We start from the raw sequence: 10,367 nt of genomic DNA on the forward strand, positions 1-10,367 counted from the left end.
CCGGACCAGCCCGACTTGGAACCTAGAAGCATCGTCCAGAGAGGCCACTGTACCTCCCGGCCACATCGCCGATCTCAGATCCCAAAGGCAGCCCTGAGACCTTGGCTCTGGCGCTCACTAAGGCACGCCATCACCAAGAGGAGGCGGTCACCGAGTCTGGGGGCCTTGTGTGGGTTACGGGAACCGTGTAGAGACGTCGCACAAAGTCTCGTTTACTAGTGAAGAAAGTGCTTGATAAACGGTGGCTCCGTTGTTGCTGCGTTAGGGCTCTTCCTTGGCTAACCCAAAGCATGGAGAAAGAGAAGAGAATTGTATCAGATGAGAGGGGTATGGTCAGCCGACTCTAGCTGCCCTGGTGAAGCCAGGACTGCAGGCATGGCGCAGGGCCTGGGGGCGCCCGAGGAGTCTTCCCCAGTTCTCAGGGGGCAGGGATGCTGTTCAGAAAGCAAACCTCCAAGTCCTGTTCTGTGCCTTCAGCCCTGGGTAGGTTTGCAAGCGTCTGTCTGTCTGGAAAAGGCGTGCCTGGGGTGTAGCAGGCCTCCCTGCTCTGCCGCCCTCCCCCTCCCGCCCCCCGCACACAAAACCACCCCTTGGATAGAGAATATGCTTCTTATAAAACACCGGGCATTCCATCCCAGAACTTACTTATCTTCTAACGCAGTGGTTCTCAACCTTCTGGCCCTTTAAATACAGTTCCTCATGTTGTGACCCAACCATAAAATTATTTTCGTTGCTACTTCATAACTGTAATGTTGCTACTGTTATGAATCGTAATGTGAATATCTGATATGCAGGATGGTCTTAGGCGACCCCTGTGAAAGGGTCGTTCAACTGCCAAAGGGGTCGCGACCCACAGGTTGAGAACCGCAGTTCTAACGGGAAGCCTGTGCCCTTCGACCTCTACCTCCCGACCCCTCCCCAGCCTCGTGAGCACATCCCGCTCCCCTCCTGCCAGTGTGGCTCTTTAGGTTCCACATGTAAATGAATCTGCAGAACTTGCCTTCCCCTGTCGGGCTTAGGAAATGGTAACCATGTAGGGATGGAGGAGTTAGCTGAGCTCTGTGCTCATCACTGGGTAAGCCTTAAACTTCTCACTGCTGTGTGGGTTTCATCTCACTAAAGCTGGGGGAACTGGAAAAGCTCATGGCCCTGCTTCCTCCTCTCCGCCCGGCCTGTGGCTGGCCAGTGGTGCCCGAAAGCCAGCAGGGAGCGGAGCTGCCACTCCTCGTCACGCGTCCCCAAGGGCACTGCTGCCCACCCCGTCCTGGGGGCCCCAGGGGCAGGCAGCACCTCCCCGGCATTCACAAGGCCAGTGAGGGAGGGAGATGGATCTTTCCAGCAAGAAGAGGTTATTTCATGAAATGTCGCCTCCACAGAGAGGACCAGGCGGAGGTGACACCCCATTAATAACTTGGGAAAGCTCTAATCAGTCCCGTTAATTTGGCATTCGTTGTAAAAACATTCCTCACGGGGCACTGAAGCCCATGACAGTAGCAAGAAATTAATTCCACGGAGTAGTGGACGGAGCTGGTGTGGCGAGTGATTCACCCGCTCCCCCGGGGTGTCATTTCGTGGCCCCGTGAGAATCAGTAGCTTTAACATCCACCTGCTCTCAGGTGAGTCAGCGGGGTGTCCGGCAGGTCCCTGGGCTGGGAGTGAGGAGAACTAGGGAGGTTATGGGCCTTCTCCTTCCACCCTCGGGCTCGCTGAAGATCGGGGGTTTCAAAACACAAAAGAGGCTTCATAATTTCGGGACCATAGAGGAAGCGAGGGAAACCAGGCCAGTTGTCAATTGGATTCAGTGGAGATTTTTAAAGTTTTTTAAATTATTTTTTTAGTCAGTGGAGAATAACAAAATGTTGTCATGTTGTCTGAATACAGGGCAGAGGCATGAGAGAAAATTCATTCCTAAAACATTATGAAAATACTAGAGGCCCGAAGCACGGATTCGTGCACTGGTGGGGTCCCTCAGCATAGCCTGCGGGGATCGGCCAAAACCGGCCGTCCAACGCCGCCTGCCGCTCCTGCTCATCCTGGCCCCACTACACCTGCCGCTGCCACCGCTCGGTAGGCAGGCTGCTGCTCCGCTGCGGTCTCCAGGCTACGGTGGCCCTGAGTCTGGTGCCCATTGGTCAGCTGAGCAGCACTCCAGCTGTGGGAGCGCACTGACCACCAGGGGGCAGCTCCTGTGTTGAGCGTCTGCCCCCTGGTGGTCATTGTGCATCATAGCGACCAGTCGACTGGTCGTTCGGTCACTTAGGCTTTTATAGAGAGATGTAGGAAGAGTCCTAAGCCAGTCCCAGCCGATAGCACACATATACCTTTCAGAGAGGACACGCCACGTCGGCAAAGACAGCAGTGCAGGCGGCTGTCATAGGAGGAAGGCGGCCACCTCGGCATCGAGGAGTGGTGGGCGAAGCATCACACATTCACAGCTGAGCTACTACAACAATCAGAACAATCCCGGCTCCAGAAACACGTGCGAAGACATGAACCAGGCAGCGGTCAGCCTTTTGGACCTCATGGACCACGGTTGGCGACCGCTGACCTAGGCAAGCATATTAGGGCTAAAAATAAGCGGTTTGGTGTGTGCTGGCATACGGGAAAGATCACTAAGTTGACCTGGTCAGACTATGGGCGTTTTACCCACCTTGAAGTGTCTTGAATACAGCAATATGATATATCCATTAAAAATTAAAAAGAAAAGGTGGTTAAATAGAGTAAACTGCACGTACCCTCAGCACTGCGGGCATTGCCTTCCTGAGTGTTCCTGGAAACACCAAACTCAAGAAGCGGAAAGGATGAATTAGAAGAAGAAAATGTGATACTCACGTTGGTTCCAATAAGCGAGGAACATAATGGACATCCAATGGAACCAAGTGTTCCTTCAACCTCAGACAGCAAACTGACTGCGCCTAGGACAAACCACAAAGTTAATCTTCCTCAGATGGGTGAGCAATTCAAAGATCGCCCAAACCAGCCCTTCCCCTGCCGACCACCTGGCCATCATTTAATGAAGTGGTCACAACGCTGCAGAACGGGTGCCAACAACGGGATTTGAGTTCCGATGGTGGGAAGACAGAGTGTGTCTGAGTCTCAGGGAACGTGCTTATTTTGGAAACAGCGAGTGAGTGGGAAGCATGGATGCAGTGTACAGAGCATTACTGAAACACTAGAAGAGGCCACACTGCAGTCATGGTCGGGAAACTGACCAAGAGAGCAAGGAGTAAGGACAGTCATCAGATGAGCAAAAGAGGAAGAGACTCATACAGATGAAGGGGCCAGGACAGTGAAGGGGCCAGTACAGCTGAAGGGGCCAGTACTATTGAAGTGACCAGTACAGCTGAAGTGGCCAGTACAGCTGAAGGGGCCAGTACAGTGAAGGGGCCAGGACAGCTGAAGTAGACAATACAGTTGGAGTGATGACTTCAGCTCATGAGGCCCTGTTGGCGGCGTGGCAGGAGCTCGCTGTCGAAGGCTGCGGTCCATACAGCATTCCTGTTCTGTTGAGGCTTTTCTGCTGCAAGCATCTGGCGTCAGGGGGGTGGTCGGTGGCAGCCGTCTCTGGCAGACAACAGGGTCGGGTTCGCCTGCAGTTCCGTGCAGGTCAGACCTGGTGCCTGACACTCCCACGAAGATGACTTCTCTCTGACTCTTACCGCCTGTGCTTTCCCATCGCCAGACCTGGAAGGTACCACGTTAGGCCCTGACTGTGCTAAGAGGAGTAAAAGGACGATGGAGAAATTAGTTAAAATGAGGAAGAAAAGGTCACCTGGTGTGCACACTCTTCGTGCAGAAGAAATGGCGGAGCTCACAATGGATTACCTGTGCCCCGCTGGTCGCTGTGCCTGCCCGGGACGCCCTCCGCATTGACGCCTGGCGTGCAGGTGTGAATGTTAGATTCTGTGCTGGAGGTTTGCCAAAAAGCGACTGCACTGCTGCTTCAGGTGTTCAGCTTGTAGAATATGGTTTTGTTTTAATTAATAGATTTTAAAGCAGTTTCAAGGCTTTTGGAAAAATTGAGCAGAAAGTAAGAGTTCCCAAATTCTGTCCTCCCCCCCCCATCTCCCCTCCGATCAGCACCCTGCACCAGATGGTGCGTTTGTTGGACTTGCATTGACCCGTCATTGGCACTGAAAGCCCGTAGTCGACATTAGGGTTCACTCTTCGTGTTTTACATTCTATGAGTTTTGACAAATGTAAGAGATGTGTCCACGATTATAGAATCACACAGAACTAGTTTCACTGCCCTAAAAATCCTGGGCTCCTATTTGACATTCCCTGTTCCCAATCCCTGACGCCCTGACGTTTTTACTGTATCCACAGCTTCACCGTTTCCAAGATGTCATACAGTTGGAATCAAACCGTAGCCTTTTCATAGTCACTTCTTTCACAGCAACTGCATTTAAGGTTTCTCCATGCCTGTTCACAGCTTGGTAGCCCCCTCCTTTTTGGCACTAAATATTCAATTGTCTGGGTGCACCATCACTTGCTTATCCATTCACATATTGCAGGTCATCTTGGTTGCTTCCAGATTTTGGCAATTATGAATAAAACTGCTGTAAACAAAACAAAAAAATTTAAAAAGAAAAAGAAAGTTGTTCTCAGCCATGAGTTTTAGGAATTCCACTCAACAGGCATGCACTCAAGCCTCGTGAGTGGGATGGTGTTCGGGTCCACGCACGCACACCCCTCAGGGAGACAGCGCCTTCCCTGCGGTGGGTCGGCGCACCCCTCCCCGGTCCGTGTGCAAACCCTTGGAGACACTTCCCAGGACTCACCTGGAAGCCAAAGCCAAAGGGAGAAAAAGGAGGGTGGAGGGTTGGAACCTGGCCCGGCCCTGCTGTGGGCACCCCTAATTCCATTGTGAGGGAGCAGCCTGTTATTTCTAATGAAGAATCTAATTGAGAAGGGTGCCCGCATCAGCCTGGCCAGATTAGATTAGAGAATTTCAGGGTAATCTATCAAATGCAATTTAAAAGCAGGACCGGAGTTCTGCATTAAGAAAGAGGACCTTTAATGATGGATCCCTTATCCATGGTCGGCAAACTGCAGCTCGCGAGCCACATGCGGCTCTTTGGCCCCTTGAGTGTGGCTCTTCCTAAGCCTTAGGAGTACCCTAATTAAGTTAATAACAATGTACCTACCTATATAGTTTAAGTTTAAAAAATTTGGCTCTCAAAAGAAATTTCAGTCGTTGTACTGTTGATATTTGGCTCTGTTGACTAATGAGTTTGCCGACCACTGCCTTAGGTCATGTAAGCTATAAAGCAGTTATCAAGCACTTAGAAATGAGAATAACCTGTTTGGACATTAGGATGGAGGGGGAGGCCACAGCTACATTGGAGCCCGGAGCAAACCCATCACTCCCACGTGGCCGGAGCCCGTCTGCGTGTTTGGAGATTTTTCCGGGGCCTCGGGGGGGTGCTCAGCATTCTCCTCGCTGCCCGTCACGGACTTTTACGGACTGAGTTGTGCACGTCTCCCATTTGTAATGATTCCTAAAATGTTTCATAATCAGGAAATGTCCCAGGAACGGTCCCATCTCCTCATCTGCGTGGAATAACCCGGACTTTTTCTTCTGCTAAACTGCTATCACGCTGTCAGCCTCAGTTACTGTAACAGTCATCGCGCCTTCTCTGTTTTATTACTGGGCTGTTTCACCTCTGAGTAACTTAGTTCTCAGACCCAACGCCAGCTGTCAGCGAGGGAATGTTTCCTCTCGCCTGGATGTCCTTGGCCGGCCATGGCTCTGTATCCAGCAGAGCACGAGTTCGCAACACATATTTGTTAGATGGATGCTATTCGGGAGGGAAAATGGAATTAAATGTCAGGTTTATGGGCATAAGGTCCAAAATTCATGGAAATTGGAAACACTTGATGTTATTACCTAGAAAATGTTACTACCAATGTGGCTGAGGTACTTAATTAACCTGGCAGGTCAGATTCTGAGCAACACCCTGGAAGGAGTAATGGATGTTTGATTCAGACACTTTTTCCTAGTGTTTGTTCTACTGTGAAAGATCTCGAAACGAAGATGTGAGTTTTCCCGGGAAAACGTGTCAGGGAGAACGGACTGGGCTGAGCCTTCTGGCTGAACAGCCAGGACTCCTTGCTTTTCCACGGGAATTTCAGAGGGTGAAAGCACCCCTGTTCTTGTCCCACCTGGACCTCAAAGGCAGTCTTGGTCTGTGTGCCCGCCCTCAGGGCCCTGCCCTCAGCCATGTGTCCAGGTGGGTACACATCACCGAGGCAGGCGGGCACACATCACCGAGGCAGGCGGGCACACGTCACCGAGGCAGGCGGGAAACGCAGACACACTCAGCTCCCTGGGAACAAGATGCCCCCTAGAACTTTGGGAAACACTATAGCAACATCCAAGCCAGTTATTTGCAAATGATTCTTCCAGCCTTTTCTTTTCACAGACTTCCCAGGACTCCTCCTTTGTAGCATTTTGTGGGGAGTTTGTTTGTGTGTTTGTGTGTTTGTTTGTTTATTTTTCATTAATCCTCCCAAGGATTTTTTTACATTGATATTTTTTTAGAGAGAGTGGGAGAGAGAGAGAGAGAAAGAGAGAGAGAGAGAGAAACATGGATTCAAGAGAGACACGTTGATCAGTTGCCTCCTGCAACCCAGGCACCCATCCTTGACTGGGAAATTGAACCCAAGACCCTTCAGTATAAAGGCCAACACTCCAACCATTGGGCCACACCAGCGATGGTGTTGGTAGATTTTGCTAGCCCTTGTGGATTATCACAACTCAGATATCTACACTGGGAAGTCATAATCTTCCCTTTTTGAAGTAACCTTCCTCGATCGGGATGTCTCTCTGCCCTGGGACATGGCTGCTCCCACAGCCCATGAGGCTTCATTGTACGCGTCTGACTCCTGGCAACACGGGTGTCCACTCACGATAGAACGTGACGTAGGTGAGCTTAGGCACCAGTGGATGAGTTGGGAAAAGACAGACGAGTGTTATTTATTTCAGACTGTGTGTAATCTATGTACATCATGGCTGAAATCTAGGTCCGCTGTTTCCGCTTCTAATGAGCAGTTAGCAAATTAGTGAATTGATTTTTCTGTTTGTTCTTCAATTTGGAAACCTAACCACTTACCTGGATGGTTTTGTGTTTACATAATGGCTTCATGGCCATTCACAGCTGGAATTATGTTTGACAATTTCCTCCATTGGGCCTGACTGGAGAGTGTAAATCACACGCGTCCAGGCCAGACACCAGTTCAGCGCTGCCCGCTGGGTGCCCGTCTGAGCCTCCAGCCAGATCTGTCCTGTGTCTGCCCCGGGTGCCATTCCTGCTGGGTCCTCCGCCCGCTCCTCAGCAGCACCCAGACCCGGCTTATCCCTCCCTGACTCACCACTGCTCCCTCCACACATGCTCTGGCTCCGCCTGCAAGTACCGCTACCCAGTGATGCCACCATCTCAGCAGGTGCCCGAGTCAGAAAGCTAGCATCTTGGGCTCCTCTCCCCAGCTGGACCCACCATCAGTCCTGGGAACCGATGGCCTGAGGTTGTGAGGACCCATCCTCTCCTCTCCATGCCCCCAGCCCCTCGCCTCTGGGTTTCTGGGCAGCTGCCTGCTCGATGCCCCCAGAACCTACCCATGTGCCCGAATGGTCTCCCTCCGCAGCCAAGGGCCTGTCCGTGTTCCTCCGTGAGCTCTTCCCCGGCTGCCGGCTGTGGGAGAACCCGCACTCCGTCACCCTTCCTGGCGGCTCACCTTCCCTGGCTGAGGACCCGAATGTCCCAGACCCCTGGTCACCTCAGCGCCTCTGTACTCCCTGTCCCTTCATCCAGAGCACACTCAGTTCCACCCGCCCCAGCCCCAGCCTCCTCTGCCTGGTCCAGGCCTCCTGCCTTGCAGATTTTGGCTGAGTCTTCTCTGTCCCCATGTCCTCACCTGCTGGCCAGGATTGGGCAGGAGACCCTCGGCTTGTCTGCCACGGCCTCCCATGCGCCGCCGCCGCCCTCCCCCTGCGCCGCCCTCCCCACCTGGGCACAGTGGGGTGATGTCCACACCTCCTCGGCTTCCCTGGGGACTGTGAGCACCTAAGCAGCACCTCAGGTCACCGGTGCATTCCCAGCCCGTGGCAGACCTGCGATTAGTGAGCAGGACCTAGTGCTAAAGGCTGACGGAACTCAGTCAGGCACATGGGCCTCCGTGAAAGCCGGCTACCACTGACGTAAGCAGGAACCCAGCTTCACGTGTTGTGTTTTTCTGCACGTTCATCTCCTGCAGAAGTTAGCTGACCTGTCACTGTAACCGCAGCTTGGTGCCACCCTCCCTTAAGTCTTAACCTCTGAGACACCACACAAGCCATAGTCACCCACCACATCGTGTTCATGTGCAGGCTCCGTGAAATTCCAGTAAACTTCCCGATCTAAAAAAATTGTAATTGCGTGTCCATGCGTTATTTAATTAGCCTGAGTTCCTGCATAGCTGACAGCTCATATGTCACGTACACAGCTGAGAGCTGTGGCTATTACCGGGAAGCGAGTCATTGAAATGTCCTCTGAATGCGAGCAGTCCCTGCTCCTCTCTGTAAGCCCAGTCGCCCCGGGACAGGCTCACAGGGGACTTGCCTAGCCCATTCTGTCTTTCAAATTTCCTGGGTCATCGTGTTACCAGGTTAGTTGATTCCAAAATCTTCCCACTAAAAGGCACATAATAAGAAAAGCATAAAATAACCCTTCCGTGGAAAAGGGAAGTGGCCGTTGCCGATGGAGGAAGTGCACAGACCCTCACTGTGGCGCCTGCCGGGACACCTCCCGTGGCACCTCCCGTGGCTGCATAGCATAGACATCACCCCACGTCCCGTCGAATGGGATCTGGATGGTAAATTGGCGTCAGAGCGAAGCAGGCCTGCGGAGCGGCTGGTTGCTCTGCCTTGCACATCCTGGGTGACAGAGGCCATGTCACGGTATCGGTGACTTCCCGACGTGGCCGAGCGAGCCAGTCCTCTCCCACGGTGGCCCTGCGGTGACCTGGCGAGGGCTCAGTTGGTGCCCACTTGGTGAGCAGGGTTGCAGTGGCAGGTGAGTAGACTAACAAGGTTCTAACTCGGCGACACGAGCTTTCACAAAGACCACCACCTGGCCCGTGCCCGGCACTGCAGGTGCATTTGGATCCAGGCGGGACTTGGGTATCTGTCTATTTAACTGGCGCCTCCAGGGAAGCCAGTGTGGAACCTCACAGGGCAGAGGCTGGCAGACAGACGGGGACTGGTGGCCCTTCCGTTAATGTCGCAGCCTGGGGGTCACGGTTCCAACTTCACACAGCCAGGAACCCATGAGAGTCCATTTTTAATCACCAGGCCCAGAACAAAGGACTGTGTAACACACAAAACTGCCAGAGATTAGAGCGTTTCCAGGGAAACCGTCGCTTCCCAGAGGCGGTTGTATCCTGTTCGGTCAACAGGCACCAACGGTAGGTGCCGGCTTAGGTGGCCCTGGCGCTCACGCCCTCAGCTGAGGTCAGGGTGCCACGAAGCTGCGTGTCCTCTTCTTCTTCCAGCCCGCATCGGTGGGCTGTGGTGTTATTTTCTCCAACCAAACCTGTACAGAAGGGAAACGCCTGAACCAGCAGGTGCTGGGTTCCAGTCAGGGCGTCATCACCACATGGCCGTGTCCACGGGACAGAATAACTGATAACAAACACCCTGCATGCAGGACCCCATGTGCCCTCGCCACGCTAGGCATTTCGAATATATTGTCTTTTTCTGTTCTCCGTGTCTCCATTCAGCAGTGAGAAAATTAAAGTTCAGAAAAATAGGCGTAATTCTCCCCAGGTCACGCCCTAGCGATGCTATGGGAACCGAAGCCCCTGGCCCCGCCTGCTCTGCACCGAGTGTGTCTGAGCTCAGCCCCGTCGTTGAAAAGGCCGAACAGCTTATCTCAGGACCAAATGCGCTCTCATCTATGAAAAGTCTTGGGAAAATCTCTTAAACACCCTGCAAACAGAAAGTGTTGTTGTGAATGACGGTGTTTGTGCTCCAGGCCGCCCGTAGGAAGCTTTTTCTTGCCGCACCTACAGGCTGGCGGCTTCCTAGGCGGCCTGGTGTAATTATCTGCTTCCCTCGTCTTTCCCGGGACTGGCACCCCAAAAGGAGTGGCAGCGCTGGCCCGGATACTTCCCTCTGAGTTCTCTGCGGGCTCCAGAAAGCAGTGGTAGAGCCCCGATAAGACACTGAGCCCCGGGGAAAACACAGTGCCCCTCCCGGGAGGCTGCCCACGAGTGGGGGGCGGGACTCACGCTCAAGGACAGCCTCTTAGAGGAGGCCCCCTTCCCCAGGGGTGACCTAAGCATGTCTTTTCACTTTACACTGAACTATTTTTTTTTTTATTTAGGTC

At 53.0% G+C, this 10,367-nt stretch overlaps 1 protein-coding gene and 1 long non-coding RNA gene across 2 annotated transcripts in view; one reads left to right on the top strand and one right to left on the bottom strand.

Annotated features, from left to right (window-relative positions):
• Nucleotides 1-10,367, top strand: part of DPP6 (dipeptidyl-peptidase 6) — a 386,529-nt gene that overhangs the window by 239,094 nt on the left and 137,068 nt on the right. The gene's annotated exons all lie outside the window — the stretch shown is intronic.
• Nucleotides 3,366-8,728, bottom strand: LOC106724532. The gene is made up of 3 exons (XR_001360348.1): nt 8,010-8,728; nt 3,773-4,559; nt 3,366-3,684 (listed from the first exon to the last, which is right to left on the bottom strand). It is a non-coding gene; the product is annotated as an uncharacterized LOC106724532 (long non-coding RNA).

The sequence above is a fragment of the Myotis brandtii genome, unplaced genomic scaffold (genome assembly GCF_000412655.1).
Source record: "Myotis brandtii unplaced genomic scaffold, ASM41265v1 scaffold868, whole genome shotgun sequence".
NCBI lineage: Eukaryota > Metazoa > Chordata > Mammalia > Chiroptera > Vespertilionidae > Myotis > Myotis brandtii.